At 41.7% G+C, this 11,020-nt stretch overlaps 1 protein-coding gene across 1 annotated transcript in view; it reads right to left on the bottom strand.

Moving 5' to 3' along the window:
* The window catches only part of ACAP2 (ArfGAP with coiled-coil, ankyrin repeat and PH domains 2), a 141,796-nt gene that overhangs the window by 129,615 nt on the left and 1,161 nt on the right, over positions 1–11,020 (bottom strand). The gene's annotated exons all lie outside the window — the stretch shown is intronic.

Raw genomic sequence — 11,020 nt, 5'->3', positions numbered from 1 at the left:
GTCTGCAGGACAGTCTCCAGACCCCTGCAACAACAGCACTGTCCTTCGCCAGTGGACAGTATCCACTCTCTGTCTGCAGGACAGTCTCAGGGCTTCTTAACCAAAAGCCAGGTTCCAGGACTTCTTCAACAATAGGACTGTCTTTCACCAGTGGACAAATCTGGCAAAACAACATCAAAACAGACAGACAAAGTACCAGCAAAACAGCCATGTCTCCTCAGTCCTTGGCAGCTCAGGGGGCAGGTCTCAAAAGTCCAGGGCAATTCAAAGTGGCCCCCAGCAATTCTCTCAGTCTTTCTCTCTGCCTCCAGGAGGTGCTGCTTCCAAAAAGATCTTCCGCCTCTTTCTTGTGTCTCCAAATCTACGTCACCAGCTCCTCCCAGTTCAGGACTTTCTTTTCACATCAACAAGCCCATCCCACAGGTGGGATTAACAAGCTCTGGGTTTTAACACAATCAATTTGAAAACCTAGCCAATACTGGGGAATCTTTATATTCCATTACTATCACAGTTACTTAACCCCAATTGCTTAAAAAAAAAAAAAAACCTGGAAAAACTCGAGGAGCCTGAGTTCAAATCCAACAGGATGGAGGGAAATACACAATCAACAATCATTACTATGAATGGGGAAGAGCTCATCCATAAGACAGAAAAGACTATAACAAGGATATGTTCTTCATAAGCAGTTCAGTTAAAGATAAAGACTTACATAGAGAGAAGATCAGGATTGAAATTGTATGCCCCAACTGAACTCAAGAAAGTCGGGGTAGTGATCATGATCTCAGACAATCGCAAAAATGCACTTCATTAAAAATGATAAACAGAGAAACTACATATAGCTGAAAGGTACCATAAACAATGAATTCATTTCAATATTTACCATATATGCATCAAATGACAAAGTATCTAAATGCTTAGAAGGAAGAGCCTAGTTACAGGGAGACAGTAAAACTAGGCTAGTAAAGGGGCCTCAAGTTACCACCTTTCAGAACTAGAAAAAAAAACTAACCAAAAGAATAAACAAGAAGGAAGGGAAGGCTATGAACAGAATTTTAGAAAAGTTAAAATATGGTATTTTGGGAATTATTGAATGGTATAGGAAGGATACATACTTCTCAGCTATGCATGACACCTTTACAAAAAAAATTCTCACAAACAAATGAAGAAAACCAATAAAATTAAAGCATATGCTTTACTAAATAAAATGCATATACAATAAAGGATCAGTGAAGAAAAAGGCTAAAAATTAACTACATATCAAATAACTTCTAATCCTAAAGAATTGGTTGATCAAAGAACAAATCACAGAAATATCAGATAATTAGGGGTGGCTAGGTGGCACAGTGAGTAGAGCACTGGCCCTGGAGTCAGGAGGACCTGGGTTCAGATGTGGCCTGACACTTAACACAAAAACTAGCTATGTGACCTTGGGCAAGTCACTTAACCCCAGCTGCCCTCCAAAAAAAAAAAAAGAAATATCAGATAATTTTTTTAAAGATATAACAAACCAACATTCTGGGGGATGTAGACAAAACAATCTATAGAGGAAATTATCTCATCAACAGAAGAAAGAAAAGATGAATGAATTTGGGCATGCAGCTAAAACAACAACAACATTAATGTTTAAAATTCCAATTAAACACCAAAAGAGAAATACTGAAAATCAAAAGAGATCAACAAAATTGAAAGAAAAAAACCAAATTAATAGATAAAACTAAAAGCAAGTTAAATAAGGAAAATAAACCATTAGCTGATTTTATTAAAAAGAAAACCAAATCACCAGTAGCAAATATGAAAAAGTATAATTCACAAAAAATGAAGAAATCAAGGATATTAGGAAATATTTTCCCCACCTAAATGTTAATAAAAAACTCAAATGAAACGGATGAACATTTATAAAAATACAAACTATCCAGATTAAGAGAAAAGGAAATATAAAACAAAACAATCATTCCAAGGGGGACAAAACTGAACAAGCTATAAATGAATTCCCAAGGGGAAAAAACCCAGGACCAGATGGATTCACAAGGAAATTATATCAAATATTCAAAAAACAATTAGGTCCAATGTTACACCCACTCTTTGCAAAGATAACCAAAGAAAAGATCCTATAAAATTCCTTCTATGGCACAATTATGGCCTTGATAATCTACAGGGAGTCAAAACAAACAAAAAAAAAAGGAAATGTTAGATAAGAATCTCTAATCAATATCAAGGCTAACATTTTATTTAAAAATTTTTCAAAAAAATCAGCAGCAACATATCACAAAGATAGAAATGTTATGACCAGTCTGGATTTCTACCAGGAATTCAGAATCAGCTTAATATTAGGAAAATATAAATAGATTTGGTCATATTAATAACAAGAACCAAAATCATGTGATTACATCAATAGAGACATAAAACATAGAAATGAAAGGACTTTTCCTTAACATGATAAACAGCATAGATCTGAAACACAGAGCCAGCATTCTACATAATGGGGTAATAACCTTTAGTGCACCAAGGCACAGCAACAATGTCTACTGTCACCACAATTTGACATAGTGCTAGAAATAGTATTTACAGAAGTAAGAAAAGAAAAACACAAGCACAGGAGAAAAAGAAATAAAATGGCCTCTTTTTACAGATGATATGGTATTTGTTCAAAAGCACCCAAGAGAATCAACCCAAAAAATAACTGAAATGATGACTTCAGCAAAGTTGCAGAACATGAAATAAATCCACATAAATCATCAACGTTTTGGTATAATATCAATAAAACCCAAGAGGAAAAGGAAGAAAAAGAAATTCTATGTATAAAATTATTCAGTCTACACACAAGATACACACAATAACTATTAAATACTTTCTAGAAATACAGACCTAAATAATTGGAAATATCCATTGCTCAAAAGCATACCTAGTCAATATAATAAAAATGGCCATTACTGCCTAAATCAATTTACTTATTCAGAACCACACCAATAAAACTACCAAAAAGATTATTTTATAGAACTAAAAAAAATTTTTTTTAATTTATCTGGAGAAACAAAAGGGAAATAATGAAAAAAAAAAAGTGGGAAGGAAGGAGGCTAACAGTACCTTACCTCAAATTCTACTACAAAGCAGAAATCATAAAAAACAATCTGATTGTGTTTAAAAACCAAAGACACAATTAATCAGTGGAACACAGCAGAGACACAACAGACCAAGCAACTGAGGCCTAGGCAGAGGACGGTTGACCAGCAGAGAAAGTGTCGGACTTAGGAGTCAGAAAGGCCCCTTCAAATATAGGCTCAGAAACAAGTTAAGTGACCCTGACTCATACCCTTCATTTCTGCCTGCCTCTGGTTCCTCAACTGTAAAATGGAGATGACAAGAGTTCCTACCTTCTGGGGTGGCCAGGTAGCACAGCGAGTGAGAGCACCGGACCCAGAGTCGGGATGACCTGGGATCGAATCCAGGCTCTGATACTTAGCACCACACCCAGAAATAACTGGCCGTGGAACCTTGAGCAAGTTACTTAACCCCAATTGCTTAAAAAAAAAAAGAGTTCCAACCTTCCAGGGGTGTGCTGAGCACCCAAGTAAAGCCCTCGGCAAACTCTAAAATGTTCTACAAATTCTTGTTGTTACATATTCTTGGTCACTGTTGTTACTGTTCGTCTAATGCTCAGTAAACTCAAACACGCCAGCTAGTAGGGGAAGGCCTTACTATGTGGACAGAAAATTAGGCAGAAAACATCTGACACTATATACCAAGATTAGCTCCAAATGTATATAAGATCTACATATAAAAGGCTACATCATAAACAAATTAGAAGAACAGGAAGAAATTACTTGCAGATCTAGGAATGGGGAAGGGTTAAAAACCAAAGAAGGGATACAGAAGATTACAGAAGAAAAAAATAGCCAATTTGTATTACATAAAAAATTTTTTTTAATTACAAACAAATTGAATGCAGTTAAGATTGTAAGGGACCCCACTAACTGGTTTCCCTATCTGGACAGCTGGTTGGCACAGCAGATAGAGTTCCAGGCAGGCCTGGAGTTCAAATCTGACTTCGGACACTAGCAGTGTCACCCTCAGCAATTCACTTCACCCTGTTTTGCTCAGTTTCCTCATCTGTAAAATAAGCTGCAGGAGGAAATGGAAAACCATTCCAATATCTCTGCAAGAAAACCCCAAATTGGGTCACAAAGTCAGACCCAATCGAAACAGCTCAAACACTGGAGGAAAATCATTGTAGCGGGCTTCTCTGATAAGGTCTCAGTTCCAATACACATAAGCAACTGATTTAAATTTATAAAAATAGGATCCCAGCCCCAAATTATAAATGGTCAAAGGATATATCAAAGGTAATTCTCAAGGGAAGAAATCCAAGCTACATGAAAAATGCTATAAATCACTAATAATTAAAGAAATGCCAATGAAAGAAATCCAGTCTAATCAAAGTGGCAAAGGTGACCATGAAGAAAAGTGGCAAGTACTGGAAAGGAGGCAGAAAACAGGTGCCTTGGTATGCAATCAGTGGGCTTGCCATTCTAGAAAGCCGTTTGGGGTCCTGTGCCTGTCCACTGACTACATAACACCACTACTCTGCACACACCCTGGATCGGGGGTGGGGAACCTGCAGCTCCAAGGCCATACATGGCCCTCTAGGTCCTCAAGTGAGGCCCTCTGACTGGTTCTTACCCCTACCCTGGATGAACAAGAACATTTATAGTGAGTTTTTCAAAATTTTATATTTTTTGTGGAGGCAAAGAACTGAAAACTAAGGGAATGGCCATCAGATGGGAAAGAGCTAGACAAACGATGGCTCTTGAATAGAATGGAATCTTAGTCAATTAGGTGAAGAGACAATTTTAGAGAACTGCACCCGAAGAACTGATACTGTAATGTTAACATCATAAAAATGGTTAATTCCGAAAGCCCTACAAACTGATCACCGAAATAATCTACCAGGAGTCCTGAGGACTATTGAAGAATGCTACCCACGTTCAGACACAGAGCTCAGGACTCTGAGTGCAGATGGAAACACGTGTTTGGACACGGCTGGTGCAGGAATTTGTTACCTCTGACTATACTTGTTACAAGGCCCATCTTTTTCTTTTTAAGGGGAGTGGTGAGTGAAGGATACATGTGGAGAAAAAAGAGTCTGATAATTGGAAAAAGTACATTATTTCAGGTAAAAAATGATAATGCCCCTAAATACATATCAAATGTTAGAAGGAGATAGGCTTTCCTAGAGTAAGGGCCGTGAACATGGGGCTATAACTTGCCTAATGTTCTCACTGACACAGTCTTCTGTAACATGATTTGTTTACTAAATGAGACTCTGCCCCTTCTTTTCAGAGGTAAAGAACTATGTGCATGAACCCGGAAAATACCACCAGGTTTTGTGGATGTGCTGCTTGGTTTTGCTAAAATGCTTTCTTTTTTAAAATTCTTGGGGAATTTAAAACATTTTTTGTTTCAAGGTATGGCATCCTGGCCAAAGGGGCAAGGAAGGAGACTTTCCAAAGGGGAGGAGATTTAAAACAGAAAGTAGCAATGAAAATTGGGCATTTTTTAAAAGTCATAAATGTTTGCTGTGTTCTATTATTTCTAGGAATGGTTGAGTCAGTACAGAAAATGCCTTTCAGCCATCTCAAACTAGATGTCCAGCAGACACCTGAAACACCACGTGCCCAAAGGGCCTCCCTGCCCCCTCCTCCCAGGCCCTCATCACCTCAAGCCTGGATCACTGCAATACCCCACTGCAGCCTCTGCCTGCCTCTGGCCTCTCCTCTCCAACCCATCCTCCATTCAGTCATGAAATAATGTCCGTAGAACCCAAGTCTGACCATGTCACACATGTTCCTGCTCAACAAAGCCCAGTGGATCCCTACTGCCCCAAGGATCTATCATGTTCATCACCACCAGGTAAGATGCCAATAGTGGCAATAAACGATCCTCAGACATGGAGCCGAGAGGAGGCCAGAGAAGCCTCACACACAGTTAGGAAGCCAAACAAGGGTTGGAATTCCAGCCGTGGGACACGGAAGCCAGCACTCTCCACAGCATTACAGCACTCCCACCTCAACTCCAGCCTGCCTGACCTGATGGGAAGCCTCCCCAGCCTGTCCTGTTCTCTGACATCGCCTCGCCACCACCCGAGAACTGGCACTCCAGGTTTTACCACCAAGCCCTTCCTCTCCTCCCCACTCCCTGCCCCTGCAGAATATGCTCCACTCAGAGCTCCCCAAGCCTCCAGGTCCCACAGTTCGCTCAAGTTAATGGGTTCTGAGGTCACCACATTATTCTGAATCAATGGGAAATCAGACCTGAAAAATCTGCAGTTTGAGACTGTTTCACAAAGGGTTCCATGAGACCCAAGGAGGCAGATCTTTACTATCCAGATGGTGCCAAGCTTCCCAGAAAAGATGAGACAAATCAGACTGGGCTTTAGAGGCTGTGGAAGAATTCAACAAGAGGGAGAAAAAAATCATCCTTTGATTGAAGAATAAAAGTATATTTAAGGGTCGGAGGAGAATAGATTGGTGAAAACATTAAGTCCCTGGAGGAGAAGAACATGAAGGGACCCAAAAGACAAGATGACACCCATTCAGGTAGGGCTTGAACTACAGACTGGACACTGACAAGAAAGCTGTTGGACCCTGGAGTACAGGGGTGACAACACTAAACTCTGTACAAGATGAGCCTCAAAGCTATTGATAATCATATGAAAAAATGCTCTAAATCACTACTAATCAGAGAAATGCAAATTAAAACAACTCTGAGGTACCACCTCAAAACTATCAGAGTGGCTAATATGACAAAAAAGGAAAATGTTGGATGCTGGAGGGGATGTGGGAAAACTCAGACACTAATGCACTGTTGGTAGAGTTGTGAACTGATCCAACCATCCTGGAGAACAATTTGAAACCATGCCCAAAGGGCTATAAAACCGTGCATACCCTTTAATCCAGGAATTCCACTGGTAGGTTCATATCCCAAAGATATCCAAAAAAGGGGAAAAGGACCTATTTATGCAAAGATATTTATAGCACCTTGTTTTGTGGTGGTGAAGAATTGGAAAATGGGGGATACCCATCAATTGAGGAATGACTAAACAAAGCTGTGGCACATGACTGTAATGGAATATTAATGAGCTATAAGTAATAATGAGCACAATGACTTCAGAAAAACCTGGAAAGAGTTACATGAACAGATGCCTAGTGAAGTGAACGGAATCAGAAGAATGTTGTACGTAGTAACATTAAAGAAGAATTGCAAATCATTTCACTATTCTCAGCAAGACAATGATCTAAAATAATCCCAAAGGGCTAATGATGAAGCAGACTAACCACCTCCAGAGAAAGAACTGATATTGATTGAATACAGACTGAAACAGCTATTTTTCACTTTCTTTCATTTTTAATTTTTATTTCAGTCTCTTTGTACAAAATGACAAATATGGAAATACTTTACTGCACAGGTATAACCTTTATCTGATAGCTTATTGTCTCAGGGAGGAGAGGAGAGATAGAACTGGAACTCAAAACGTTAAATGAAAATGCTTTAAAAAAAAAAAAAAAGGTGAGCCTAGACAGGGAGAGAGCCAGGGTTGGTGGCCCACAGACTTGTACAGAAAAAGGGACAAATGAGATGGCCAGAACATGAGAGAGAAAGGGAATCTTGGAGCTTGGCTGCTTTGGGCTCATTCTCTGCTGCTGCCATGACGCTCTGGTGCTGATGCAGTCAGAGGAGTCCAGAAACATGGGAAAGGCTGTATCCTGAGAGTCAGAGTGGGAGGGAGCCCCCAGTGGGCTGCTCCAGGAATCCTGACTAGTTTAGCATTCTCATCAATAGCTTAGAAAAAGCCAGGGAGTGCATTCTTATTAAGTCTGTGGGCAACCTACAGCTGGAGAGAAAGGAAACTCACAGAATGCAGAGGCAAGGTCTAAAAAGCATTCCAACAGGATAGAAAAAGCCAACTTTATTCATATAAAACTTCACAGAGAGAGTCTCATAGGCATAAATGAGGAGAAGGAGGATTAAAAGGTTCCCCAAAAGGCAGAGGGGCAAAAGAGACTGAATGAATGGTAAGCTTGAGAAGCTAAGAGCCCAGCAGGCAAGAAAGTGAAGGAAGCCACAGTCTTCCCCAGGGCGCTGTGCCCTGGCCTGGGGAGGTCACATCTTCAGAAGACCACTGGGAAACAGGAAAGCACCCAGGCAAGGGCAGCCAAGATGATGGGGAAAGGCTCAGAGCTCCTGACCTAGGGAGGTCTGAAGAGGCATCTTTAAATACTGGGAAGGAGGCAATCAGCCATGCTCTGCTTGGCCATGACAGGCAGATGTAGACTTCAGACAAAGAAAACTCCTCACTAATGGTTCTCTCTCTGCCAAAGGGGAAGAGGCAGCCTTCACAGGAGATCTTCAAGTAAAGACTGAAGGAGAAAGCCTCCGATGAGCTAGAAAGGGGATTCCTGGACAAGTCTGGGTGGGCCAGTGGCCTCAGCAATGCTTTCCAGTACTGAGTATCTAAAAAGTCACAGAAATGAAAACAGATTCCATTCATATGGCTTTTAGCAGGAAGGAAAGTGGCTCTACCTGGAAGTTTAAAAGCAGACACATGTATTCTTTAATTAATAAGAGGTAACGACCAAGCAGTTAAAGTCTCCCACACACACTTGGAGTTCACGCCCCTGAGACTGACCCTCCCGTGACCCCCCACTGTCCTCAGGCTAGAACCTCTCCCATTCCTCCAGCCCTCACCTACACTTGGGCTGCGTGTACTTGTCTGGAGGCTGCCATGAAGAAGGGTATTAAACCAAAGGCAGGGCTCCTTCCCGGTGGCAACCACTGGACTAAAGGGCAGTTCTTTACAGCCTCGTGGGCCTTGTGTTTTTCTGAGGCTCTTCCTTCTTCACGGTCATTTCCTTGAGTCTATTTTGTGTTTTATCTATAGTCTATCCATTGGGGAGCCCCTTCACCTCTCATAACTCTCACTGCATCTACCCCTAACATCTAACCCTCTCATATCTCTCATTGCCTACAAGGTACTTCCAAACATCTGATTTCCACACGATCAAAACAGAATTTGCCTTTCCTTTAAGACAGGCTTTTGGGGCGGCTCGGTGGGGAAGTGAACAGAGCACCGGCCCTGGAGTCAGGAGGACCTGAGTTCAAATCCAGCCTGAGACACTTAACACGTACTAGTCGTGTGACCCTTGGGCAAGTCACCTAACCCCAATTGCCCTGCCTTCCCCCCTCTAAAAAGGAAAAAAAAAGGGGGGAGCTTTTAAGGGGAAAGAAATCCATTAAGTTAAGAGCTGACTAGAAAAGCATGGAGAGATTAATATGAACTGATAGAGCATGGAGTGAGCAGAACGAGGAAAGCAATGCATACAGGGTCTCTGTAGGTGGCCTTCCAGCTTTCCTCTCTTTAGGAATCAATCAACAAAGAATGTAAGTGCCTACTATGTGCTAGGCACTGAGGAATGAAAAGACAAAGAAGGAAACAAGTCTGGCTCTCTCCATGTGGTGGGGAGTGCGTGGGGCTCCTCCTCTGACATTCCATCTCTCCCTCCAGGGCTCTGGGGGCCCAGTCTATCAATGTGGTGGGGAGTGCATGGGGCTCCCCCTGACATTCCATCTCCCTCTCCAGGGCTCTCAGTTTCAGAACAGCTGCCAACCTGCATGACTAGCACCTCTCCTCACCAGGAGTTCCCTACATCTCTCACGTAGGGCAGAGAACGAGGAAAAGGATTTCAAGTTCCTACTAGATGTTAAAGAGAGAAACATTTTCTGACCAGTAAGTTCAGCTTTTAGTTTTCAAAGGCAGATGTGTTTAACAAATAAAACCGACTTGCTATTCCCATAAAGTATTTGTAAACTTTGAAAGTTCCAATGCAAACACAAATACCCAGTCCTGCACAGGTGAAATCTTCTCCAACAAATCCTGGTCAAAATGTACATTCTCTGTCATGGGAAAAACAGGAAAGCCTCATTTTGTGGATACTTTTTAAGCTGGAGGCTAAGACATTTACATTAATTTTACAAACTTTTAAAACATGCTTTAAAGTGAACTGAAAGCACATATTCATATACCTAAAATGTACTCATTAAATTTTAAATGATGTTTGACAATAACTTAAATTAACCATTAACTTGATTCATCCTCTACCTTTTCCTCCTAGTGAAAGATTCCTTTCTTTCCCCTGCTTCTTGGGAAGCACCCTTTTCCCCCTCACCGTGAATGGCAATGGCCTGGGATTTGGAAAGGGGAAGACCTGTTGGAATCCTGGCCTGGCCACTTGTTTCTGGTGTGACCTCAGGCAAGTCTCTTAACCTTCCTGGGCCTCCGCTGTCACAACAGCAGAGTAGGAAGTAGCCTAGAAGGAGACTAGACCAGAAGTTCTAAAGCTTGATCCATGCACACACTCAATTTAAAAAGCGGCCAATACATCTCTTACAGGCTTGCTGTGTCTTAGCACTGACACAGCAGGGTCATCTCCACTGCAGGAAGGCAGGTGCTTTGTATACAAAGGAAGGTGTCTTAGACTCCCCATCCCCTATCCATGGGTTGGGTGAGCCCCCAGGATCTCTGAGGTCCCTTCTAGCTCCTAGATGAGGTACTGACTCTCTCAGCCTCAGTTTTCTCAAGTGTTGAATGGCATAGTAATGCTTGTTGACTTGCACACCTCCTGGAGCTGTCATACACCGTCTAGTCCTGACAGCCCTACAGAAACCTGCATTGCTGTGGCTCTGAAGCTGGGCTACACTGTCAAACAGATGTCGGCTAGACTGTGCCAACACAAAGCATGAAAAGACACCTAGTCTTCACGAATGTTTCTCCTTGGCACTCGGTAAGTCTGGCCAGTGAGGGGCATTTGAGGACTTTTCAGGAATGAGAAGTGTCTTGATCTTTTCTCCTGCCTCCTCAGCTTCTCCTTTACGATGGCACTGAATTCAGTGCCAATGATCATTCCCAGTCGCTAACAGTCCGCACAGCAGTGACGAATCCTCAGGTCGATGCCCGCTCCTGATGGGT

This window comes from Petaurus breviceps, unplaced genomic scaffold (genome assembly GCF_028583685.1).
Source record: "Petaurus breviceps papuanus isolate PSGF00001 unplaced genomic scaffold, PetGlider_PUasm1.0 173, whole genome shotgun sequence".
In the NCBI taxonomy this organism is placed as follows: Eukaryota; Metazoa; Chordata; class Mammalia; order Diprotodontia; family Petauridae; genus Petaurus; species Petaurus breviceps.
The sequence above is the reverse complement of the archived record's forward strand: the minus strand, read 5'-3'. Positions and strand labels throughout refer to the sequence as shown.